At 35.7% G+C, this 27,784-nt stretch overlaps 1 pseudogene; it reads left to right on the top strand.

Annotated features, from left to right (window-relative positions):
• Positions 1–24,654, top strand: part of LOC109679001 (deuterosome assembly protein 1-like) — a 569,124-nt pseudogene extending 544,470 nt beyond the window's left edge.
• The last annotated feature ends 3,130 nt before the right edge of the window (positions 24,655–27,784 follow it).

Raw genomic sequence — 27,784 nt, 5'->3', positions numbered from 1 at the left:
TAGGAAAACAGCCCAAGGAGAAAAACAACCTTGGTTGAACTTGTATCTAGAAGGATATTTTACAGGTGGTAACAGTGGTCAGGGTAGTTAGATTATCAATGATTCTTATTTTCACTTTCATATTCTTATATATTTTATAATTTACAAAAATAAATCTTTTTAAGGCAAAAGTTTTATATAGAAGTAAGCCCGAGATAGATTAAAGGACAGGTTTGGCATGGCGGTACGTGGCTGTAATCCCAGTACTTGGGAGGCTGAGGCAGGAGGATTGTGATTTCAAGGGCAGCCCGTGCTGCGTAGCAAGAGCCTGTCTTAAAAAACCAAATAAGTAAGTAAATCCACAAACAATAAGCAAAAGGACAGATACTATATCCAAGTACTGTTAAGTAGAAGAAATCAGAGAAAGAAATAATGTAGAAGACACAATGAAGAAGTCACAAACAAAGAAGGAAATTTGTCAGGAATAACAGAAAGAACAGCATTAAACATGAAAATCAGACATTACATATTGTAAAAATTAATTAGGTATTGAAGAAATTTAATGGATAGTATTACTTCAAGCATGTTCTTTAAATTGTGATTTTTCTAGTGACTATTCACATACAATAGAAAGCAGAAATGAGAAATGTAATTTGGGAATTGGAAGGAAAAAAAGCAAATGAATTATTATTATAATTATCTGCTTTTAATTTAGCATTCATCATAAGTGGAGGGTGCAGCAGCATTTACCAAAGACAGGAGAGCTGAATAGAGTACCCAACTGATAAAAGTAAAGAGATGTGTTTCCTTTCACTACAACTAGAAAATATTTGCATTAAAAAGATAAAATTAATTTTAATAGACTCATGAGTTTTCATTATGAATTTCCATCTCCCTTTTATCTTCTAATCTTTCAGGTCTCAGATATGAGATATAAAGCTGTCAGAACAGAAAACACGCATCTAAAAGGAATGATGGGAGATTTAGACCCTGGACGGTACATGGTAATATGCTGAATTCATTCACTTAACTGAGCAAGGGACTACTTAATTGGTCAGGATTTCCCTAAACATTGTTTACTGAGCACTTGCCATATATCAGGCATGCAGGAGTTACAAACTATCTTGCACTCAGTTGAATTTACCTTTATCCTCAGGCTGGAGCATTTAATTTCTAGTTTTCTCCCTTCTTCTGTTTCTTGAATTGAGCTTAATTCTGATCACTTGCCAGACACATTCTTTCGTTGCTTTCAATCTTGCTGTTGCCTTGAAATCCTACCACATACGTGGTATATTTTACAACTTACACAGATTCTGTGCTTCTCATTCCCATTGTTTAATGTAACAGTTGATGGTTGATTTTTTTTCCCTTCATTGTTGTGCTCGTTGGAGATACATGTTGGCATTTACACTGGTTCTTAGGATGCATCAAATATATATGATATGTGTACACTATTTTTGCAACTACCCCCTCCTACCCTCTTTCCCCAACACCTTCCCCTCCCACTGGTGCCAGCCCTATGACAGTTGTTATGTATTGAATAATTGAAACATCAGCATTAATTTATCTTTTATTTGGTGTGAGAGAAAATCCTAAAATAATTTTTCTACTACTCAAGAAGTAGAGAAGATATGAGTGTTGTAATTCCTTCACCTGTAAAGTGAGAGCTGGATTGGATATTTTTCACAATCCTGTATTTCTGTGATATTATGTGCTTGTTCTCATAATAGCTTATCTTCTAGTATTGAGAGTAGAAGCATCTGGATACATTCTGCCTTCTTTTTGAGCACAGTTATAGATGTGATGGAGTACAAGTGGATAAAAAGGAAAACTTACGTGGTTTCCCATCTGCCATGAAAAAATCTGCCTGTTACCTAAGCCTTTTTATTTCTAAACACTGCACACACAAAAAGTTAAATCAGATCGTGACTCCATGAATGTTTTCTTTTATCATAAAATAGTATTTGTATTCTTTAAATTCCATCTGAGTGTTTTCATGTTCTAGGTTATCACAGCCTCCACTGAGCCTACTTCACTGATTCCTACAGACTTTGACTTTGCTCATTTATTATTTAAAGCGACATTTTTGTTTAAGATAGCTATTCAAGGGAGTTCATTATGAAATTTACATGTATATGTGTATTATAATCAAACTGGTTCATCCCCTCCATTTTTCTTTTCACCTTAGTCCCCTTATGGTTATTTCAAAAGGCTTAAAAATCCATTTTCATTCTTGTATAGAAAGTACATCAACCATTTCACCTTCTTTACCTCCTTCTTTTATTCTCCCTCTCCCATTACCGACCTCCGATTAGCATGACCTGTTTTTCATTCTTGTCCTTCATTGTTCAGTGGGACTTTTGCCTTGGTATTTTATACCACACCTGGCTTGTTCTTTTCTTCTTTTCACCCTCCCTTATTCTCTTCTAACAGTCCCACTTTTGGAAACATGTTCTGTATATATTTATTTGTATATATAATATTGCTTGTGTTTGTACTGAGACTGTATTATACATATGAGAGAAAACATGCAGTATTTGGCTTTCTGAAACTGAATAACTTCACTTAAGATGATGTTTTCCAATTCCATCTATTGACCTACAAATGACAAAACTTCATTCTTCTTTATGGCTGAATAAAATTCCATTGTATACAAATACCACATTTTCTTAATCCATTCATCAGTCATAGGTCATCTGGGTTATTTCTGTAGCTTGGCTATTGTGAATGATGTTTCAATTAACATGGGTGTGCAGGTGTCTTTATTTTAATGTGACTTACATTCCTTTGGGTATATCCCCAGGAGTTGAGTTAGTGGATCATATGGCAGCTCTATTTTTAGTTGTTTGAGGAGTCTCCATACTGTTTTCCACAATGGTTGTACTAATTTACATTCCCAACAACAGTGTGTGTATGAGGGTTCCTTTTTCCCCACATCCTCACCAACATTTGTTGTTTGTGTTCCTAATGCAGCCATTTTAACAGGAGTGAAGTGGAATCTTAAAGTGGTTTTTGATTTGCATTTCCTTTTTGGCCAGGAATGTTAATACTTTATGTGTTTGTTGACCATTTGGACTTCTTCCTGTTCAGTTCACTTGTCCATTTCTTCTCTGGGTCATTGATTTTTAGGAGTTTAGATTTTGAGCTCCTTGTGTATTCTGTTTAATTCGTTATCATACATATAGCTAAAAAAGATATTCTTCCATTCTGTGGGCTGTCTCTTCAATTTTGTGACCATTCTGTTTGTGTAGAAGCTTTTTAATTTTATGTAATTTGTCAATACTTTCTCTTGGTTGCCGAGCCATTTGAGTTTTATTTAGGGGGCTGTTGCCTATGCTATACATTCCAGTGTGTTCCCTGCTCTTTCCTGCACTAGCTTACAAGTTTTAAGTCCTATATTAAGATCCTTTATCCATTTTTGAGTTGATACTTGTACAGGAAGAAAGACATGGATCTAGTTTCAGTTTTCTGCACACAGATACCAGTTTTCCTAGCAACATTTGTTTTTTTTGGAAAAGACAGCCTCTTTATTTTTTTTTTCATTTTTCTTTTATTATTCATATGTGCATACAAGGCTTGGTTTATTTCTCCCCCCTGCCCCCACCCCCTCCCTTACCACCCACTCCACCCCCTCCCGCTCCCCCCCTCAATACCCAGCAGAAACTATTTTGCCCTTATCTCTAATTTTGTTGTAGAGAGAGTATAAGCAATAATAGGAAGGAACAAGGGGTTTTGCTGGTTGAGATAAGGATAGCTATACAGGGCATTGACTCACATTGATTTCCTGTGCGTGGGTGTTACCTTCTAGGTTAATTCTTTTTAATCTAACCTTTTCTCTAGTTCCTGGTCTCCTTTTCCTATTGGCCTCAGTTGCTTTAAGGTATCTGCTTTAGTTTCTCTGCATTAAGGGCAACAAATGCTAGCTAGTTTTTTAGGTGTCTTACCTATCCTCACCCCTCCCTTGTGTGCTCTCGCTTTTATCATGTGCTCATAGTTCAATCCCCTTGTTGTGTTTGCCCTTGATCTAATGTCCACATATGAGGGAGAACATACAATTTTTGGTCTTTTGAGCCAGGCTAACCTCACTCAGAATGATGTTCTCCAATTCCATCCATTTACCAGCGAATGATAACATTTTGTTCTTCTTCATGGCTGCATAAAATTCCATTGTGTATAGATACCACATTTTCTTAATCCATTCGTCAGTGGTGGGGCATCTTGGCTGCTTCCATTACTTGGCTATTGTGAATAGTGCCGCAATAAACATGGATGTGCAGGTGCCTCTGGAGTAACAGTTTTTTGGCCTAGCAACATTTGTTGAAGAGACTGTCTTTTTTCCTTTGTATGTTTGGGTACCTTTGTCAAAAGTCTGGTGGAGGTAGCTGCATGTATTCATATCTAGTCTTCCGTTCTGTTCCAGTAGTCTTCCTGTCTGTTTTTGTGACAGTACCATGTGTTTTTATTGCTATGGCTCTGTAGTATAGTTTGAAGTAAAGTATTGTGATACTTCCAGTGTTGCTGTTTTCGCTCAGTATTGCCTTGGCTATTCGCAGTCTTTTTTGCTTCCATATGAGCTTTAGGGTTGACTTTTCAATCTCTGTGATGAATGTCTTTGAAATTTTGATGAGTATTGCATTGAACATGTAGACTGCTTTTGGTGATACAGCCATTTTTATAATATTGATTCTGCTAACCCATGAGCATAGGAGAACTTTCCAACTACTGTAGTCTTCTTTGATTTCTTTCTACAATGGTTTTCGTTGTAGAGGTCTTCCACTTACTTTGTGAATTTTATTCCTAGGTTTTTTTTTTTCTTAAGGCTATTGTAAATGGAATCATTTTCCAATATTCTTTCCTATATTCTTTCAGTAGAAAGGCTACTGATTTTTTAAAATTGATTTTGTATCCTGCTATTTTGTTGATGGTGCTTATGATATGTAGGAGTTTTTTGTGTATTGTAGTTATAAGATCATGTCATCTGCAAATAGGGATAGTCTGGCTTCTTCCTTTCCTATTTGCATTCCTTTTATTTCTTCTTCCTATCTTTTTACTCTGACTAAGAACTCCAAGACAGTGTTGAATAAGAGTGGAGAGACTAGACACCCTTGTCTCCTTCCTGACTTTAGAGGAAATTGTTTCAGTTTTTCCCATTTACTATAATGTTGGCTATAGGCTCATTGTATTGTGTTGAGGTACATTCCTTCTATTACTCGTTTCATCACAGATTTTTTCATGAAAGAATATTGAATTTTGTTGAAGACTTTTTCTGCATCTATTGAGATAGTCATGTGGTTTTTGTCTTTGCTTCTGTTAATACGCTGTATTACATTTAATGATTTGTATATATTGGGCCATCCCTGCATCCCTAAAATGAAACTGACTTATGGTCCATAATCTTTTTGATATGTTGTTGAATTTGGTTTGCCAGTGTTTTGAGAGTTTTTGCATCTAAGTTCATTAAAGAGATTGGCCTATAATTCTGTCTTGTGTGTGTGTGTGTGTGTGTGTGTGTGTGTGTGTGTGTGCTTCTCTGGTTTGGGGATGGGTATAATACTAGCTTCATAGAATTATTTTGGCAGTGTTTCTTCCCTTTCTATTTCATGGAAAAGTTTGAGGAGTATTGATATTAGTTCTTCTTTAAAGGTCTGGTAGAATTCATCAGTGAATCCAATGGGATCTGGACTTTTCTCTTTGGAGAGACTTTTAATTATTGCTTTAATCTCATTGCTTGTTATAGATCTGTTTAGGTGATTTTTATCCTCTTGATTCAATTTTGGTTGGTCACATGTGTCTAGAACTTTGTCCATTTTTCCTAGATTTTCCAATTTATTTGAATATAGGTTTTCAAAATAATCCCTGGGTTTCCTTGGTGTTTATTGTGGTTTCCTCTTTTTCTTTTCTAATTTTATTAATTTGGGTCTTTTTCCTCCTTATTTTAGTCAGGTTTGCCAGGAGTTCATCAATCTTACTTATCTTCTCAAAGAACTAACTTTTTGTTTTGTTGATTATTTGTATTTTTTTTTTGTTCTCTCTTTCCTTGATTTGGTCCTTATTTTTATTATCTCTCTCTCCTGCTAGTTTTGGGTTTACCTTGTTCTTGTCTATGTGGAAGTCAGAGATGCAGCATTAGGTAATTTATTTGAGATCTTTCTATGTTTTTAACATACACATTCATGGCTATAACCTCTCCTTTAGCACCCATAGGTTCTGATAGGTTGTGCATTTCTTTTCCATTAAATTTCAAAAACTTTTCATGTCCTTCTTTATTTCTTCTTCTTCCTTCTTATTTTTCCCTTATCATGGAGCAACATGTTGTTCAGTCTCTCAGTGTTTGAATATTTTCTGCTGTTTCTTTTGCTATTGAGTTCTAGTTTTATTCTGTTGTAGCCAGACAGTATGCAGGGGTTTGTTTCAATTTTCTTATATTCTTTAAGACTTGCTTTGTGACCTAAAATATGATCTATTTTGGAGAAGGTTTCATTGGCTGCTGAAAAGAATGTATATTGTGCTGTTTCAGAATGGAATACTCTGTAGGCTTCTGTCAGGTCCTTTTGATTTATGGTATCATTTAATTTTAAAGTTTCTTTGTTGATTCAATGACCTATCTATTGGTAATAGTGGAGTATTGACGTCTCCCACTATCACTGTTTTGGTGTCTAATCTTTTCATTTATCTGGGTTTTTTTTAATAATTGCGTTGCTTTCATTTGCTATTTCTTGAGATCCTTTTTGAATTCATTTAGTAGTTTCTGTGTCTTCTCAATATTTTTATCTGTATTCTCTTGGGATTCATTGAGTTGTTTTTGAAGGTTGTCTTTAAGCCCCTTAAACATTCTTGTTATTATTCTTCTGACCTCAGTGTCTCAAGATTTATCCCCTTAACTAGCCACTAAATCCTCTAATATATGATTATTAACCTTTTGAGGAGTCATGTTTCCCTGCCTTCTCTTATTCACCATTTTTTTAATTTGAGATTTACTCATGTGTTGTTGATTAATTGTTTGGGGGGATTGAATCACCTGTTATCTTTTCCTTGACTTATTTTCTGTATTGTGGCTAGCTTAGTTGTGAGCTAGGTTGTTGTAACATTTCTATTCACTGACCTGGAGGTATAACTTAGCAGTAACAATTTCACAAAGTCAATGCTAAACCAGTTATTTTGCATAGTATTATCTGTAAACAATGGTGTTGGGGAAATAGCAGTTATTTGCATAGAGATTAAAACTAAGGTAATAAAATTGATGGGCATAAAAGAGAAGACGGGGACACCCAGGTAGGGGGATAGGAAAGGGGAAAAAGAGGTATGATGTGGGGACTATAGGACAATAAGACCCTAATGTGTGTGAAGTTATAGTTCAGTCATTGTGGAGGAGGGTGCTATTGTCAGGGATTGCAGAAGAATAGGAAGGATGTGAGTAAGGTGTGAAGTTGATATAATGGACTACTCAATGAGTGGTTAGTGTGTGAAGGAGATAGGGACAGTGGAGGGAGAAGGAAGGGGAGGAGAGAAAGATAAGGAGAGGGACAGAAGAAAATAAAAAGTAGATGAAAAAAGTCAGAAGAGCTAAAAGAAAATGGAACAAAAGAGGGATAAACAAACTAAAATTTCAACAAAACGGAAAAAGAGATCATATATGTTTGTGTGTATGTATGTGTACATATATGTATGCACACAGTACAAATAATTTCTTCCTTGTTGTGGTATACTTGGCACTTCCCTCTGATTTCTAATCCAGGTGCTGTTCTTTCTGACAGCACCTCTGGGTCTCTACCTCTCCTTAAGATCGATATGCTGGGTTTAGGTAGCAATCTGTGGTGACCCTCTCTACAGGACAGGTTAGGGAGCATTATGAGTGGTCTAAAATAGTTTAAATAATATTGGAATTAGAAATTCTCTAAAGCTTAGAAAGAACTTAGCTGCAAAATAATCTAGGCCTGAAAAATCTTTAGTTGGGTACTAGTATATTCAAATTTCTTCTTAGATCATTTTGTTAATTTGTATTTTCCTAGGAAAGCTACCCATTTTAATTTGTTTCCTTGTTACCAAAGTTGGTTGGTTATATCCTGCAGTTTTTTCATTTCTTCTATATTCCATTTTGTTGTTACTGTTGGTGGTTTTGTTTGCTTATTTGCTTGAGATGGGTTCACCATGTGGGCTCAGCCTAACCTGGAACCTTGGGATTTTCCTGCCTCAGCCTCCTGAGTGCTGGGATTACAAGCACACAATCTTATCACCAGCCTTTATTCTGTTTTTATGTCTCCTTTCTTATTCCTAATCTTGTATAGTTGAACACATTCCTTCTCTTTTTTTCCTTAATTCTGGCTCCCAAGAGGTTTGTTCATTTTATAAGTATGTAAAAATACTGGTTGTTTGGTTTGTTGTTTTTTCATCCACTTCATTTACTTTTAGATTTTGTCAATTAATTTCTTTTTCCTGTTGTTTTATTTTGTTGTACTTTTTCTAATTTGTTAAAATGAAGAAAACTCACATCTGTTATGTATTAAAATCCTATAAGTAGAAAAATCCCATAATTGATAATCATTTTTAATTAATTGGGATGGATAAACACAAGTAAGTAGCACTTAAAAACTTTACCTCGGGATTAAGAAACAAAAGTATTTGCATCATGATTTTTTTTTTTTTGGTGGTACTGGAGTTCTAACTCAGGACCTCATGCTTCCTAGACAGGTGCTGTACCATTTGAGCCACTCTGCCAGCCCTGTTTTGATTGGGTATTTTTTGAAATAGGGTCTCACAAACTATTTCCCCGGGCTGGCTTCAAACCAATCCTCTTGATCTCTGCCTCCTAAGTAGCTAGGATTACACGTGTGAACCACCAGCACCCAGCTGCACCATTATTTTTAAACTTTATTTTTAAGCCTTCTAACATATGTGACACTTGGATAATATTAAAGTAATGATTCCTTTTTATTTTCTAGAAAAGGAAATTACTGATCTTAAGGTTGGTCATTTCATAATAAATAAACCTATAATTGACTGTGAAGCTCCCTGCTAATTTCCACACAGGAGAAGAAAATGCATCAGCGAGATGGGAAAGAGGGTCTGCACTCAGCTGCTAACAGTCGTATAAACTTGACTGTGCAGTTCTTGTTTAACTCTGGAGAAACTTCTGCTGAGTCAACCCAGTATCTAACTTTTTCTCGGTCTCAGTGAGATGCTTAGAATAGTAACAGAACTAGCAAGAGGCTACTAGCTTGGAAAGAGATGTCTTCCTTGTATTCATGTTGAAACCTACTGCATAGAAAAAAAGAGGGGTTTTCTTTTACTCTTCTCCCAGTTGCTAATGAAGAGCCAAGTTTATCATGACAGTTTTCTTTGATTCCACATTTACTTAGTCCTATAATAGCATTTATTAATTTTCATTTGATTTAAGAAAGTTTTGAAAAAATCAGATTTAATCAGAACTGAAAGTTTGTGGTAATTTTTAAGACTTGATTTGCTTTTTACTATCTATAAAATCAGCTAAATAAAATAGTAATATAAAAATTTAGTGCCCTCACAATGACTAAAACATTCATGTACAGACTTAAAACTAACATACTAACCATAAAAATGATTAAAGCATGTCTTTGTGTAGATATATTTTGTTAGCGTCATTTTATTGTTAAATGTACATAACAAAAAAGAGAAACTGTCCATGCAAAATGCTATTATTCAGATATTTCGGTAATTCAACTGGCCTCATCCTAGTCTTTCCAAGTAAATAAGTACCAGGATGTTTTTCCATTTCAAGAGCAAGGAAACAAACTAAAACTGTGGAACTCTAAAACTTTCAAAGAAACAAGAGTTGAGTAATAATAAAAGAAAGAACATCAGAGATACAGAGGTAGGGTTAGGTGAGTCAGTGGTAGAACACATATCTAGCAGGTGGGAGGGCCTCTGTTCATCCCCAAAACTAAAAAAGGAGAAATACAAAGGTGATGTAATTAATGTGTTTTTGTGATACCATGTACTGAGGGGTATATTTCTGAAATGACCACAAAGGCATTCAAGAGAAACATGAAACAAGAGCCCTCAAAAAAGTTGTTGCTAAGAAAAATGGAATTTTCTCTTCAATATAAAACAAATACATTACCCGTGTACTTTCATAACACTTACTTAATTATGGTATATTTAGAAAATGGTGGGGTTTTTTTAAATCATTACTGTCATTCTTAATTACTTCAAGTCAGTATTGAACCAAAAATAATCGTAGATAAAATCTAATTTTATAGAAAAAACTTGAATATAATTTTAACGGAACAGCAAGCCATTAAAATTATGTATTTTGACTAATAGATACCTTGTTCAGACATCTATCAAATCTTGAGTCTCATCCAGAGATGAGATTCCAGTTGATCTTTTAAACCAGATCTGCTGATGCGAAGTTTTTCCTTTTGGAGGGCAAAATTTTATGACTGTGCCTCCTTTATATTATTACAAGTCAATTCTAGTTTTAGAATAAGCAGTCCTCTCTCTTTTAAAGCAAAGGACTACAAATTGCTTTTTTAAAAATTTGTTCTGGTGCCTCTAAAGAGTAAACATTGAGAAATCTTAAAGGCAAGGCCTAACAAACAAATTCCTTCAAGGCCCTCCTTTTTCAAAGATCGCCTCTGTCGGTAGTGTGGAAGCCCATAGCTCCTCCTGGATCGTCTTGTGGAAAAGGTTGGCCTCCTGGAACATTTTCTTCCACTTGTTACCTGTTTATAAAACTTTCCTAAGGTATTAAGCAGTAAGAGAAAATGTCTTTAAGTCGATACCAATATGTGAATAATCGTCGATGTGTAACAGGCAGAACTTTAGAGAAGCTGGGACGACTCTGGATGTCATGTGAATCCTTAGGTCTAAGAACATCAGAAAGAAAAGTCTAAGCTGTAATTATTTATAGTCTGTGGACCTTGGGCCGTAGATGTTTGCAGCTTAAAAAAGATGCTCCACTTAAATTCAGCTTTTCATGCCAAAGTACTGTCCTTCTGAGTCAGAATTTAGTCAGCAGCAATGTAACTCATGTACATTCAAACCCTAGGACTAGGGCTGGTGGAGTAGCTCAAGTGGTAGAACACCTGCATAGCAAGCATAAAGCCCTGAGTTCAAACTCCAGTACCACAAAAAAAAAAAATCCTAGGACTTCATAGAACCATGGAAAGCATTTTCATGAGCTTTCATTGTCAGAATGTAGACTATGTGTGTGTGTTACTGGGATTTGAACTCAGGACTTGGCACTTGCTAAGCAGGTCCTCTACCACTTGAGCCACACTCCCATCCCTTTTTTTTGCTTTGGTTATTCTTCAGATAGGGTCTTCTTTTTGCCTGTGACTAATTCAGACTATAATCCCCCTTACCTATACCTCTAGTATAGCTGGGATTACAAGCACACACCACCACACCCAGCTAGTTCTTTTGAGATAGATTCTTGCTAACTTTTTGTTTAGGCTTTTTCTGCCTCTCAATTAGCTAGTATTACAGGCATGAGCCACTATACCCAACCTATACAATAAACTTTGTGAGAATTTAAACACTCCCTAGGAAACTTCTTATATCATTTAATTAAACAGCCTCAAAAATCTCTGTTCTTATTCTAAACCTGTCATTTTGTGACTTTAAAATGTTTCATTTTTCTTCTGAGGATGCATTAAAATTGGTCCCTTCCAGAGATAAAATTTTATTATGAAGTTATGTTGCTTAATGCTGTGTGGCACTGACCCAGTATCAACAGTAAGATCAATGGCAGAGAATGATCCAGAACTAGATCCTTATGTGTGCGGACTTAGCAATAAATCTTGCATGATCCAGCAATGCAGAACAGATGTTTTATGCAAATGTAATTGGAATAATTTATTATTTTAGTGTCTTCTCTTCATTTTATACCAAAGTTAATTCCAAATAAGTTACAGAATTAAATGTAAAATAGTGAAACCACAAAGTACATCGAAAAGAATTCAGTTCTTTTCGATGAATATTTAGCGGTTTTTACAATGAAAAGAAGACCAAAATATACAAGTAAAGGAGAAGCTGCAAAAAGACAGATGGACAGATTTCCCTAAATTAAAAAAACCTCTCTAGATGAAACACACCACACACTAAAATTAAAACTTAAAAATCACACAGAAAACATACTTTCAACCAACTGAAGAAACAATGGGTTTCTGTACCTAATGTTAAAAATCCTTTTGCAAATTTACTAAACACCAGTACTCTAATGGAAAAATGTGCAAAAGACAGAGTAAAAACTGCCAGAAAAATATGAAAATATACTCAACTTTATTGATAAATAAAAGTTAGTGGTTTATTTATCAAGTTGGCAAATTTAACAAAATAGTAATTCTAAGTTGTTGTGAGTGTGACAAAATATTTTATTGGTAGGAATTTAGGGAGAAAAGTTGACACTTTGTATCAAGGTCCTCAGAAACATCCATTTGAAAGAATGGCCAAGATTTGTGTGTAAGGAAATCAAAACAATGGTATTGCTAATTTTGAAAACAAACTAAATTCCCAAGAACAGAGCTATTGTTAAATTAATTTATACTTCATTTTTTTTTCCGTTTTTCTTTTATTATTCATATGTGCATACAAGGCTTGGTTCATTTCTCCCCCCTGCCCCCACCCCCTCCCTTACCACCCACTCCGCCTCCTCCTTCTCCCCCCCCAATACCCAGCAGAAACTATTTTATCCTTATTTCTAATTTTGTTGTAGAGAGAGTATAAGCAATAATAGGAAGGAACAAGGGTTTTTGCTGGTTGAGATAAGGATAGCTATACAGGGCATTGACTCACATTGATTTCCTGTGCGTGAGTGTTACCTTCTAGGTTAATTCCTTTTCTCTGGTACCTGTTCCCCTTTTCCTATTGGCCTCATTTGCTTTAAGGTATCTGCTTTAGTTTCTCTGCGTTAAGGGCAACAAATGCTAGCTAGTTTTTTAGGTGTCTTACCTATCCTCACCCCTTCCTTGTGTGCTCTCGCTTTTATCATGTGCTCATAGTCCAATCCCCTTGTTGTGTTTGCCCTTGATCTAATGTCCACATATGAGGGAGAACATAGATTTTTGGTCTTTTGGGCCAGGCTAACCTCACTCAGAATGATGTTCTCCAATTCCATGCATTTACCAGCGAATGATAACATTTCGTTCTTCTTCATGGCTGCATAAAATTCCATTGTGTATAGATACCACATTTTCTTAATTCATTCGTCAGTGGTGGGGCATCTTGGCTGTTTCCATAACTTGGCTATTGTGAATAGTGCCGCAATAAACATGGATGTGCAGGTGCCTCTGGAGTAACAGTCTTTTGGGTATATCCCCAAGAGTGGTATTGCTGGATCAAATGGTAGATTGATGTCCAGCTTTTTAAGTAGCCTCCAAATTTTTTTCCAGAGTGGTTGTACTAGTCTACATTCCCACCAACAGTGTAAGAGGGTTCCTTTTTCCCCTCATCCTTGCCAACACCTGTTGTTGGTGGTGTTGCTGATGATGGCTATTCTAACAGGGGTGAGGTGGAATCTTAGCGTGGTTTTAATTTGCATTTCCTTTATTGCTAGAGATGGTGAGCATTTTTTCATGTGTTTTCTGGCCATTTGAATTTCTTCTTTTGAGAAAGTTCTGTTTAGTTCACCTGCCCATTTCTTTATTGGTTCATTAGTTTTGGGAGAATTTAGTTTTTTAAGTTCCCTGTATATTCTTGTTATTAGTCCTTTGTTATTAGCACCTTTGTGCTTGGTAGGCAAGAGCTCTACATCTGGTGCCACCCATCCTTTTTTGTTTTAGTTATTTTTCAGATAGGGTCTCGCACTTTTTGCCTGGGCTGGTCTCAGACCTAGTCTTCCTACCATTGTTTCCACATAGCTGGGATTATAGACATGTACCTTGCCTAGCCTGGTTATAATTTTATACCTATCCATATTTCATGTTGGCATTTATATATTGGTTATGATTTCATAAGTACTTGTATTTTATAATACTGACATTTTCTTGATTGTATTTTCTATGAATGGAAAAAAGACTAGAAAGATATAAATATACATATTAATAGCACTTATCACTGAGTGGGAATAGTATGGAATTTTTTGTTCTTAATGTTCCATATTTTCTGTAATGGTATGAATTATTTTAATAAAAATATTGTTATAAAGTTGAGATATGTTATTTTCATTAATCCACACTAGAAGATACCTTACAGACACAAAAATTTTTTAATCTGTCCCATTTATTATACAGAACAATAATATGTTGTGTAACCTTTTTTGTATTGGTCATGGGCAGTGCTGTATACACACAGAAAATGTGCATCATATATAAGCGTTCATTTATTCAGTGATAATTCATTTTATTCTCTAGAGTATGGACTTCACTAACAGGGAACATTCAAGGCATACATCTATTAACAAATTGGAATATGAGAATGAAAGGCTCCAAAATGATCTTGCAAAATACATGTCAATGGAAAATCATCATGGTCTAATCAAAACACCTATGAAGAAACAGGAAGATATGCCTATCAAAACCAAATAAAAGTGGAAAAAAATGAAGATAGGTAAGATAGCTCCATTATACAGGGAAGAAGTTTAAAAACTTTAAATTGACATTTATTTTTAAGCAATTCAAATTATGACTACATATTTTACAGTTTTAAATTTATTTTATAGTGATAATGCAGTAGTCCAGGTACATGTTTTATAAGAAATTTGTGTTGTCAGTAGCTTTCAAGATGTTGCTACGTCTGAGGTGGGTGGAATGTTACATGGAACTTAGCTTGTTAGTCACCTCAGATCATTCTTGCAAGCTGATGTGGTATAGAGATAAACAATCTTACTTCTTATGCCCTAGTAACAGAGAAAATTATAATTTAATATGTTGGACATACTGTTCAAACAAATAGAAAGTATGGGAAGATGTCACTTCTGACTTATCCTCAATAATGTATATAGTATATATTGATCTTCTAGCCATGATAACAAACTTGTTGATCACTTCATAGGGAAGAAATGTATGGTTGTTAAAAAGAGGTTTTTTTCTGAGCATAGTTTATGAGAAATCAATGTCTATTGTCCATTTTGATCCCATGTTCTTTAAAATGTCTTAGTTCAAATTCTAAGTAAATATGTGAACCATAAAATAGGCTAATTGACTCAATTTTAATAAACGATTTATGGAGTCAGAACTGTCTCTACAGGCCTTTCACTATTAAACCAAACTTAGAAAACACTCAACAAAACAAACAAGTTTCTTTACCACAGATTTTCAGTCATTAGTAATTTATGTTGTGAGTTTGTATGTAGCACTTCCCCACTTACTCAATATCAGAGTTATTAACCTTCTTTTGTGCTCAGAAAAGGTGAATTAAAGAGCCCAGACCCAACTTCAATGCAAGTCTTCCTCAGAAACTCAAAATACTTAGCATGAGAAGCCTTACGTACTATTTTCATATAAAAGAATTCATATCTACAACCTTGGGAATTGGCTTAACCCTCATCACCCTCAATTTCCTATCTTAACAAATAAGGACAGTAATTATACGGAGCTTTGTCAGAGAAAATTCATGTAAAATAGATTATTATTGATACTATTCTAAAGTATGATTATAGCAATAACTCCTTAACAACTCATAGTACCTAAAATGTATATTTTGGTGAATGGACTAAAGGCTGAGTCTGACATTTCCTCAAGGATAGTCATGTGGGGGAAGGTGATACCTGGCTCATCTGGGTAACTAAGCATGCCTAGTTCTTCAGGATAAACCCAAAGTCCACAAGAAATACAGAAAAATGTCTGTTCCACATTCCTGTGGCTACAGATCTGCTCTCCTCTTTGACCATCTGAGTCCATATGTGTCAGAAGACAGATTCAAGTCTGCTACTTGAAACAACTATTCAAAGTGCTAAATTAATAACTCCTTTTCAGGTGCTAAGGAAGGGAAGAAGGTTGTGGGGAGAATGGAAGAGATGCTTGGGCCACAGCCCCAGACCAGTTCTCTGGCAAATGTGCTCATGTTGATTAGCCAACCCAACTGAAAACCTTTCCAAAGGAGTGTGATCTTGATATCAGTGTAAGAATATATGGTCTGACATAGAATAAACGCTTTGCAAAGTGTTCTCTACTTCCAGTTCTCATGGTTCCCATGTGAGAGGGAGGCAGTCAGTGCTGAACACACTGAGGGTACAGAACATTGCTTCCTGTAGCCTTGCGAAGGTAACTCAAAGTTAGATGACATAGCTAGCAGGTGATATTATTCAAGCAAAGACACAGTTACTCTGTCTTTTATTTTTTTAAGTAGTATTTTTCTTGTTTCAGTTGCCCCCTTTTTTCTCTTTGTCAGGCAGTACAGAATGTGTTAAAAGTGCCTAACAAACCAAGACAGTAGGAGACAGACAGCAGCATAAGTGGTAGAATGCACAGCAGGAGACCACCTTAATAAGCAGTTTAGATGGCTACTCCTGCTGCAGAGCTTGTGTCCTGCCAGCTTCATTTGTTGAAACCTTCATTAAATTTGTTTTAATGCCTCATCTGATTTCAGTGTTTGCCAGTGACCTGGTTTTTAAAAGAAACATCATTTCAGCTGTTCTGAATAAATTATTACCATGTAAAGCCCACTGCGGGAAGAGTTTTTGAGATGTAAGGCCACTATGGACCCTACGGTGGAGGACCATAAAGCAGACACCTCTTAATCTTAGCAAGTGAAAAATGAAATCTTTCTTTCCCTCTCCTCACAGCTCAGTGAAGTCAAATTGTAAAAGGCATAAATCAATCAGAAAATAAAAGTCATCTTTCCATGTCAATAGCTAATGCAATAAAGTCTTATTAAAACTATTTTAAGGAAAAACCTTTTAGGCAAAAATGCACGAAATTTTAAAGTCTACAAATTCTTGTTTTTGCCTGAGAAAAATTTGTGTACCACATTATTTAAATAATCTTTTGTTCACTCTTAATTTTTATTGTTTTTCACTCCTGTGATAAGTTTTTAATGTTCACTCACATAAAATGTGAAGCATTTTAGAGTGTTCCAAAGCATTTATTTTCCAGTATACTGGAACTGCACTATGATAGGATGTTTCAAGTATTATTCTTAAAAGTTAGTTTTGAAGTTTCAGGATAATTTATAAGCTAATTTAGAGTAGTGGTATGTAAAACTACTAATGTACAACTAATTTTAATTTTTCTTATTTTGCAATAGAGTTGGTCTATATAACATTCATATTTAAATTTATAGTTTGAAAAGTTATATCATGATGTATTGGAGTAATCACAAACATTAATCATTAAAATTGCTTTGATGAAGCTAATAAATTAAAATTTTCCAATACTAAAAAGCCACAAAATCAGTAGGTTTATCGTAACCACTTGTAAGAGCCCTTGTAAAAGAATGAGTAGACATTCAGGAAGTCAAAAGTATGCTGAGAAAATTCTGTGCTGTAGTATTGCCCAATAAGGAGCAAAACATAGCAGGCTGAGAGGTTGTAGGCTTGTGATGAGATGTGTTCTGCGCTGAGGACATCATCCCATAGCCCAGGGGAAAGACACTGGGGCAAGAACACTGAACACTGCAGCACTGACTCCTGTCTCAGGTAGGTGGGTTCTGCTTCCCAGCAAAGCAAATCTAGCAAGGGCTTTGAAGTTGAAGTAGGACCTATGGAAAAGCTAACTGAATAGATCATCTCGTTAGGGGATATTAAACCCAGTGAAATAATTTTTAAGGTAGCTTTTAAACTGATATATGTAGCATTTTATGAAGATGGTTTTATGAAGTATTTGAATAGCTATATTCTAGGAAGAAGAATTTTTCAGGTATAAAGATGATTTGAAACAAAAGTAGTCTTTCCTTTCAATCTTGTTATTTTATTGATGTTATAATAAAAAGAATGTTCCTATATAAACTTTAGTAATTAACACCATAAAACTGTACACATCCATAGCAAAATGGATAATTGAGATAATTATTTAGATAATTTAGAACAAATAATACTTTGCCTGAATCACTCTATAATTGAGATTACAAAGAGATAACATATTTCTCGATTCACTTCTTTAATTATCTTGTTTTTCCCACTGTGCTCTGAAGTGTAGATAGTAGTCTCACTGAAATTAAAAGGTTCAGCTAGAGATTATATGCAGGTGTACTATTCAATTGTTATCATTCTATTTGAATTGTGATACATTTCATCTTACTGAAATAACCATCTTATTTCAGTGTAATTTGCTGTTCTGTTTCCATGGTAATTATGGTTAGGAAGAAAGGGGAAAAGATTTTTTTCAAGATAGGTAAAAAATGGAACCATGTAGTACTTGTTTTTGTGTACTAATTTATGGATACCTCACTTAAATTTACTGCTATTTGTACGCACAGATTTGAAAGTGTTTGCATAATAAGAAACAAGTCTATATAGATTGGTTTTTGGGTAAAAACAGAGAAGTCTTCTGTGTATTTTTTTCAATGTGTCAAATTAAAATAGAAGACTTTGGAAATGTTGATACGTGTGGGAATCTAGATTATTAAAGAGATTTTAATGTTTTGTGGCCTTTGTTAATTTGATTAAATGTGAACCCCATTTTCATAAAAGATACTTATTTAATCCCAAACAGCCCATGTTGTTAGGACTTCTTCCTAAAATTTTAGGGTAATTTGACTTGTTTCTTTGTTTTATTATGCATTTGTCTGGTCAGCAAATCAAAATTAAAAATTTCACTGATTGGCTTTTTTTTAGTCTTACCTTCTACCCTGTTTTAACACAAACAATAAATTCCATACTATGCCTTTCATACTAATTGTAGAGTTTGAAGTCAAGAAAACAGGTTTGAGTCCAAAATCATCACTTCCTAGCAATTCTTGTTTAAAATGTAAATGATGGAATAAATAAGCTAACTTTTTAATATAACATCTACCTTGTTTGAGTTATTAATGAAGATCAAGTGAGCTGGAGGTGTGACTCAAGTAGTAGAGTAACTGCCTCGCAAGCTAGAAACCCTGAGTTCAAACCTCAGTACTGCAAAACAGTTTTTTAAAAAGATCAAATGTGGCTCACACCTATAATCCTAGGTACTCGGGAAGCAGAGATCAGGAAGATAGGGAAGCCAGCCCAGGCAAATAGTTCAAGAGACCCTGTCTCTAAGAAACCTTTCACAAAAAAGGGCTGGTGGAGTGGCCCTGAGTTCAAACCCTAGTGCTGCTAAAAAAAAAAAATCAAATGAGTTTAGACATAACACCTAATCTTTATTCAGTGCTAAATATGTGCCAGACATTATGTTCTATGCATTTTTACATATATAATTCATTCAACTCTCATAACAACCTCTTTCTTATAAGTGAAAAAATTAATGTCACAGGGAGATAAAATCAACTGCACACAACTTATTAGTGGAGGAACTTATGAAATGATGTAAATCAAAAGCACCCTATAAATTATTAATCCCTATAAAAGTTATTATAGGAAGAACTGTTTCAGCATCAAAAAGTATAATTCTGTTAAGAAAGCCAGTGAAGTACAATGGGGAACAACAACAACAAAAGTATCTGTTTAGAACTGTCAGTTCCAGTGGTCTTAACTGTTTTGAGATTTCTCTGAAATTTACTTCAGGTATTTAAAGACCAAGAGATACAAAATTAAAACAGAAGGGGGAGCAATCAAGTGCAATAAGGATAAGCAGAATATCTTTAAAAATTACCAGGTTGACTGCATCCTTTGCCATTCTAAGTCTTTTAAGTGAAGCAGAAATTACTCAGGAAGGTCATTTTCAAAGAAACACCCAGATAACAAGCCCGATGTTTTGCTGTGTTTCATCCTCCTTAGACTTCAAAAAAATTAAAAACCTCAGCTAATAAACAAACATGTGTCCTTGGTAGCAACAGTGACAACAATTCCTCTCTTTTAGACTTAGCCAAGATTGCGAGCCAAATAGCAGTGCAACTCCTCCATTGTCACCTTTGATATTTCAAACCAAAGAAATGGCAAGTCCTCTATTGCTGCTGATGAAGTATTTCCTCTGGTGAGTTGCTGTGCTGTATTTTCCCTTTTAGCATTGATTACTTTTACACTGACACCAACATAATGATGTACATAGTAGTTTAAAAATGTTATTTCTTGCCAGGCACCAGTGACTCATGCCCATAATCCTAGGTACGTAAGAAGCTGAAATCAGGATGATTTCTGTTTGAGACCAGCCCGGGCAAATAGTTCACAAGAACCCCGCATCCAAAATAACCAGAGCACAATGAACTGGAGGTGTGGCTTAAGCCGTAGGGCACCCACTTTAGCCCTGAGTTCAAACCCCAGTCCCAGTAAAAAAAAAATGTTAATTTCTTGGCCAGATTCGGTGGTTCATCCCTACTCAAGACCAGTCTAGGCAAAAAATTAGTGAGACTCCATCTTAACCAATAAACTGACCATGGTGGCATGCCCCTGTCATCCCAGCTGTGGCCATAGGTAGGAAGATCTAAGTCTGAGGCTAGCCCAAGGGCAAAAACTTGAAAAATAACCAATACAAAACACGGCTAAGCATGGCTCAAGTGATAGAGGGCCTGCCTAGCAAGTATAAGACCCTGAGTTCAAACCCTAGTACTACCAAAAGTCACTTCTTGAGTAGGATTCTAAGATGGGTCTGTGAATCATTTGGCCATATCTGTCTATAAGATGAAAAGAAACATAACATTTTCTGAAGTATTTCAGCCAGTGGTTATTAATCTCCAGTGCAGGACAGAATCATTGGTGATGCTTTTTAAAAATGCAGTGTTCGAAACACGCCTGCATTTTAAGGAGCTGCAAATAGCTTTTTGTTTCTGCTTAAAAGTACCTTTTTATTGACTTGGACTTACATACAGAAGTGTGCAGATCATAAACAAGCAGCTTGATGAGTCATCACAAAGGAAACACATCAGTGCAGCTACCACTGGGTAATGTAGAGGACATGACCAGCACTCTCAAGCCCCACTCAGCCCCTTCCTGTCAAGACTGAACGTCATCAGTCAGTTGCCTTACACACTGCAAATGCTGCATGTATGCTTTTGTGTCTGACTTCTGTTACTTAACACTGTTTCCGAGATTCATCATCACCTGTGATGTTTTATATTTCCATTATAGTTGGCTGTAGTTTATTGGGTTTTGAGTCTCTTTAGTATTCCATTGTACACAAATAGTTCACACAAAGGTACTATAATTTATTCATTCTGCTTTTGACGGACTTTTAAGTTATTTCTAGTTTGGGCTCTGTTACAAGTAATACTTCTAAAAATATTCTCATACATGTCATTTGGTACACGTGTACACATTTCTATTGAGCATATATCTAAGAGTGGAATCACTAGGTCATATGATATGTATCTCAGCTTTAAGAGGTATGGCCAGACAGTTTTCCTATTTGAGCCAGTGAATACACTAGCAAGTAGCATACAGGAGTTTTCCTGTATTTTTCTAAAGCTTCTTGTTACTGATCTTTTTTATTTTAGCCATTATGATCAGTGCATAATAAGATCCTATTGTGGTTTAATTCATATTTCTCTAGTGACTAATGAGGCTGAGCACATTTCCATATTATGTTTATTGGCCATTTTGATAGCCTTCTTTGTAATATGTCTGTTCAATCTCCTTGTCTAATTTTCTATTGGATTATTCTATTCTTATTGATTTGGATCTTTACAAGATTTCTGTCAAGCAGTTGAAAAAACAGTGATAAGCTGTGAACTACTCTGTTAGTCTAACATCAGATGGTCTTAGGATTTTAGGATCATTAGTCAACTATAAAGTGGATTCCTTTGCTATTTAGCAGGATCCCTCTGAGCCTTCACATGGTGACCTCTTTGTGAGCCGAGTCTCTCTGTGAGCCCTCACACGATGGTGCCGGCCAAGACCCTACATGCAGAAAAAGCCAGTCCATAGAATGTAGGTCACTTCTGATGAAGGTACATTGTTGCCCTTTCCAGGGTGTGAGGGACCTGATGGAGTTGAGCTGCCATTGGGAGGCTGTTTGGTATCCTTGAGAGGTGGTGCATCTCAGTAGCTCAGCTGTGTTTTCTATTGTAAGCAGCCCAGACTTTGGACAGCAACAAAAATTAGATTACTTTTGGTGAAAAGGAAACCCTGCTGTTGTGTTCCATGCATAGTTTCCACGAGGGGGCAAGAACAGAAGCTGTACCAAGTTATCCTGTTGACTTGATAGATGCTCTGTCTCAACCAGTACTCAACAGCATGGCAAGAACTATTTTGCAAATATTGTTCAGGTTTCAGCTGCAGGCAGCATTGCCTTGCTCTAGATCTTAAGCATTCATGATACAACTTACCCACTGGAAAGTACAGCATTCCACAAGGCATTTGTCCCTAGTAAAGATTCTTCTAGTATGGGATCTACCACATCATTTGACCCAAATAGCAAGATTACTAAAATCTATCCTGACCCCACTGTGGAGCCCTTTCTTGTTCTAGGATTGCTTAAAAAAAACCTGAATTATATTACTCTAACCAAGGGTAGAATATTTTCAAAGTTCATTCACTTGTCTTTACTTAGATGTCCTGACATGGCCTAAAAACAAGGGGTCATACCCTGAAATCTTTTGTGGCATTTATCTTTCACGCTCTGGAGCTTTTGACATATTTGCCACTTCTTGCTCATGGGGCCTCATCCATATGATGTTAGTGTCAGTATGACGGAATATCCAAGGGTCCAGGTGCCTCCAGAGTTGGTTCTGACAACATCATTAACATCAGGTTGGGCAAGAACATGGTGTGTGCTGTTGTCCACTCCATGTGAATGCTGACTACTTCTGACCATCTGTGTATTGGTTACTAGAAAGAATGCATTTTCTAGAGTTACAGCTGTATCCCACGTACCCAGGCTGGGAAATTCTACTCCAGTGACTATGCTGAACCTGACACAGCAGCCACAGTTGGGACTACCACTTGGATGAATTATCAGTGCCATGGTCTCTAATTTTGGCAGGGGCCACACTGTGAACTAAATCCCCTTATGACAAGGTTCACCTCTCTACAAAGGTGAACCATAAAGCCTAACAAAATAAAAAATTAAAGGGGAGTCAAGAGATCACAGAACTGGAAAGTTACAGCACAAATTTCCCCAACTTTAAAAAATAATAATTTTTAAATGAAGGATTATAAGGTGATCAAATACTGTCCTTTATTACATAGTCACAGATTTTTATTTTTTCTTTTCATGGAGTGGCAGGGATAAGCTGAGTGCTGTGTGCCTGCTTGGAACTTCATACCAGGACTTCCTTTCCCCTCCTTATTTTTGGATGGCAATCCCATAAAAACAGGTCTCAGACAGTTAAATTGCACATCACCAGTATGGGTGGAATTGTCACTCAGATATTGTCAACTCTAATAGACAAATAAGATATATCCCAATGTTGCAGCCCTTCCTACAACAGAGCCACTTTTACACCTGAATTATGTTATGCAGCCCGCCTTCCTTAATGGATAACTCCAAGTATAAAACCCCCTCATTAAGCCAATCCACATGAACCACCTTTACCCAATCCATCTATAATCTTTACTTTAGCTTTTTGCAGTTACCTATTTTCAGATGAGAATCAGAGGCTTTTCAAGTTAGTAGGGCATGTTTTAAGCAGGTTCCCTGGTGATTATTTTGCCCCTGCATTTGTAGTTGGCCACTACCATATTCATTTCTGGAGCTTTTTAATGTACTGGTGCTGTGATGTCTCTCTTAGCTCCTTGAGGATTTCATTAGCAGTGACATTACACTGATAAGAGCTCAGCTGAAGACATTATTATCATTAACAGCTGCAGAGTTGACAACGTCAGGGATGAAGGCCGCCTGGGAACACAAAGATTTTTAGAGGCTCTGTAGTAATCTCACTGTTTTGTTGTTTTTCATTCTCTCCTCAGTCTCCCCCAGATATGTCCTTCCCAGCTTCGATGGCTGCACAACATTTCCTTCTGAAAGAAGAGAAGCGAGCAAAAGAACTTGAAAGACTTCTAAATACACATATTGATGAACTGCAAAGACATACAGAATTTACTCTTAATAAATACACCAAACTAAAACAAAATAGACATATATGAGCTTTTAACATTTTTTGTTTGCTTCCCCCACCCAAAGATAAAAAGCTCTGGCAAAATATTTACAAAGCTGATTCATGAAACTGAAAAATTTTGTTCTCTTTTCTTGAGTAATTTCTGTAAGGCAGCTAGAAAATAGTAAGTATTTTGTTTGATAAAGCCGTTTGAATTTCTGCATTCACATGCTAAGTTCTGCTGTAGAGTTATTATAAAATAAACCTGACTATTCCAAAAAAGACTTTTTTCTTCCAGTCCAATGAAGAACAGTTTGAATTAAAAATGCAGGGTTTTTTTCCACTCAAATCATTTAGAAACCCATTTCCTCTGCAGCAACTCAAGATGAGGATAAAGGAAGTGCTGTGCCCAGAATACAAGGGAACCAAGTACAGCTCAGTTGTATTAGGTGTGAAACTCAAGGACTTTTTTAATGAAAAAATTTAAATATTTTGAACTATGTAACCATACTAGGAGTTCATTTAGGAAAAAGACATAGGTTTACTTTTACATGCACTTGCAATGTCTGTTTTAATTTCTGAAAGGTGTGGAATGCACAATGTACACACTTAAGATACACGTGTCAGACATTGATGTTTCCGTGTTAGTGCTAATCGCGTTATGGATGTGAACAAGTTAAAATAAATATAAACCATTACTGTTGCTAATTCTCTTTTGTAATCACCTCTGTTTTTAATACAATGAAAAAATGCAAAGTTCAATGGACTCAAAACATAAATGTTGTTTGTATAGAACAGTAACAGGATGGCATAGTGAACAATAAAATTAAAGTTACAAATATACAAGAATGATATTCAATATTCTATTCTTTCTTTGAAAATGGTATATATAGCCAGCTATATGGAGATTGTGAAAATTCAAGGTAAATCTTACAGCTTTCATCATTTTCTTTCTTTAAAAAAAAACAAACAATCTCAACATACTGAAAGAGTTAAAATGCCTTCAGATAAAAAGCATCATTTTCATGTTAAAAATAAGAGTATTATTCACTTTAGGTGACACAGGCATGTGTATTTATAGCTCTTGATGTTTGCAAAGGTCTTCTTAATTTAGGTTCCTATAACAAAAATATCATGAACGCTGTGGCTTGAACAACAGACATTCATTTCTCACACTTCTGGAGGATGGGAAGTCTAAGATCAAGGTACCAGCTGAGCTGGTGTCTAGTGAGGCCCAGTTCCTGGCTGGAGAAACACACTTTCTTACTGTATTCCCACATGATGGTGAGAAAAAAGTTATCTCTACTATAAGGACACTAATCCATTACATTTATGGGGGCTCCCCCAATGACCTACTTAATTCCTAAAGATCTGACATCTTAATGCCATCCCCTGAGGGTTGTGATTTTGAGAGGACACAAACACTTATCCCATAAAATCTAACATAGCATTATTCTTTTAAACTAAAACAAACCTGTGAAGTCAGTAAGGCCAGTATCCTTGATCTGGGAACCAGGGCGGTTATATTCAGTCATGGCAAGCAAGACAGTCAGAAAGGATACCCTGCTTTCTGATTCCTGGCCCTAGTTCTTATTACTTCCCAGTGTCACTTCTTATAAGTAAGCAGATGGTGAACAGACACCAAGCATGGCTTTGAGTGAACCCACAAAGCCCCACGTGAAGAAAAGCTTTGAGTGAACCCACAAAGCCCCACGTGAAGAAAATAATGGGATTAATGTCACTTATAAGTTATTTACTAATATTTAGCCTGCACATGAAGAAAATGAAATATTTTTTCAGTGTTATCTTTAGAAGGTGGGAAGAAAAGGTACATTTAGGAAAAGGGCTGTCCATAAATTCTTTTCATGTCCCTTCTTTCTTTTTTTTTTTGGTGGTACTGGGGTCTGGGGTTTGAACTCAGGGCCTCATGCTTGCTAGGCAGGTGCTCTACAACTTGAACCACTCTTAATAGCCCTCTTTTTATGTCCCTATTGCAAATGGAAACAATGAAGAAATTTATGTGATATATAATGGATGAAAAATGTTTGCTGAAATAAAGATCTAGGCTACAGTTTAATTAGAACTTAGAAGAGACAAAAAAAACATAGGTGTGGAGTGCATCTAGGACTAATAGTGGATTGATTTGCCCCTGTGAATCATTGCATCAAGTCCCTAGGAAAACTAGTTTTAAATCACTAATTCAGCATTCCACTTAATGCCAGCTTTCTTTGAACCATGGTTTTCATTATTTTTAAAAGATTTTTATTAGCATATGTTAGTTGTACAGGGGTTTCATTGTGACATTTTCATATTACAGTGTACCTTGGTTAGGTTTAGTTCATTTGCCCATTTCCTCATTGGGTCATTGATTTTTTGGAAGTTTAGTTTTTTGAGCTCCCTATAAAGTATGGTTATTAATCTCTCCTCAGTTACAGAGCTGTAAAAGATTTTCTCTCACTGTGTGGGCTCTCTTCAGTCTGGTGACTTTCCTTTGCTGTGCAGAAACTTAGATTTCATGTAATTCCATTTGCTGACCTTTCTCTTAATTGCTGGGCTTATTTGAGTTCTATTCAGGAAGTTATTGCCTATGGCTATATGTTCCAGTGTTTTTCATAATCTTTCTTTTCAAAAAATTTCATGCCTTAAGATCTTTGACCCACTTTGAATTGATGCTAGTATAGGGTGAAAGGGAACTCGTTTCAGTTTTCTGTATACAGACATCCAGTTTTCCCAGCACCATTTGTTGAAGAGGCTGTTTTTCTCCCAATGTATGTTTTGGGCTCCTTTGTCAAAAAAACAGATGACTGTAGCTGAGTGGACTTATGTCTGGGTCCTCTGTTCTGTTCCATTGATCTTCATGTCTGTTTCTGTGCCAGTACCATGCTGTTTTTATTGCTTTGGCTCTGTTGTATAGTTTGAAGTCAGGTATTCTGATGCCTCCAGCATTGCTCTTTTTGCTCAGTATTGCCTTGGCTAATCCAAGATCTTCTGTGCTCCCATATGAACTTTAGGGTTGATTTTCTATATCTGTGAAGAATGTCATTGGAATTTTGATGGGGATTGCATTGAACATGTAGATAGATTGCTTTTGGTAGTATGGCCATTTTCACAATGTTGATTCTACCAATCCATGAGCATGGGAGATCTTTCCATCTTCTGTAGTCTTCTTCAATTTCTTTATTTGGTGATATACAGTTTTTGTTGTAGGAGTCTTTCACTTACTTTGCTAAATTTATTCCTAGGTATTTTTCAAGGAATTTTTCATTGTAAATGAAATTGTTTTCCTATATTCTTTCTCAATCTGCTCATTGTTGGTGTAGAAGAGCTATTGGGTTTTTAATATTGATATTATATCCTGTTATTTGCTGAAGGTATTTATGATATCTAAGAGTTTTTGGTGTCATTTTAGGGTCCTTTATATATAAGATCATATGACCTGCAAATAGGGATAATTTTGATTTCTTTCTGTATTTGAATTCCTTTTATTTCTTCATCCTGTCTTATAGCTCTGGCTAGGAATTGAAAAATATATTGAATAAGAGTGGAGAGAGTAGATACCCTTTTCTCATTTCTGACTTTAGAAGAAATGGTTTTAGTTTTTCTACATTTAGTATGATGTTGGCAATAGGTTTGTCATATATCATCTTTATTAGATTGAGGTACATTCCTTCAATTCCTAGTTTCATCAGAGCTTTTTATCATGAATGGATGTTGAATTTGTTAGATTTTTTCTGCATATATTAAGATTATATGATTTTTGCCTTTAATTCTTTTATATGCTGTATTACATTTATCACTTTGCATATGTTGAACCATCCCTGCACTGCTGGAATAAAAC

Source organism: Castor canadensis, chromosome 1 (genome assembly GCF_047511655.1).
Source record: "Castor canadensis chromosome 1, mCasCan1.hap1v2, whole genome shotgun sequence".
In the NCBI taxonomy this organism is placed as follows: domain Eukaryota; kingdom Metazoa; phylum Chordata; class Mammalia; order Rodentia; family Castoridae; genus Castor; species Castor canadensis.
Note: the sequence above shows the minus strand (reverse complement) of the source record. Positions and strands in the feature narration are given on the sequence as shown.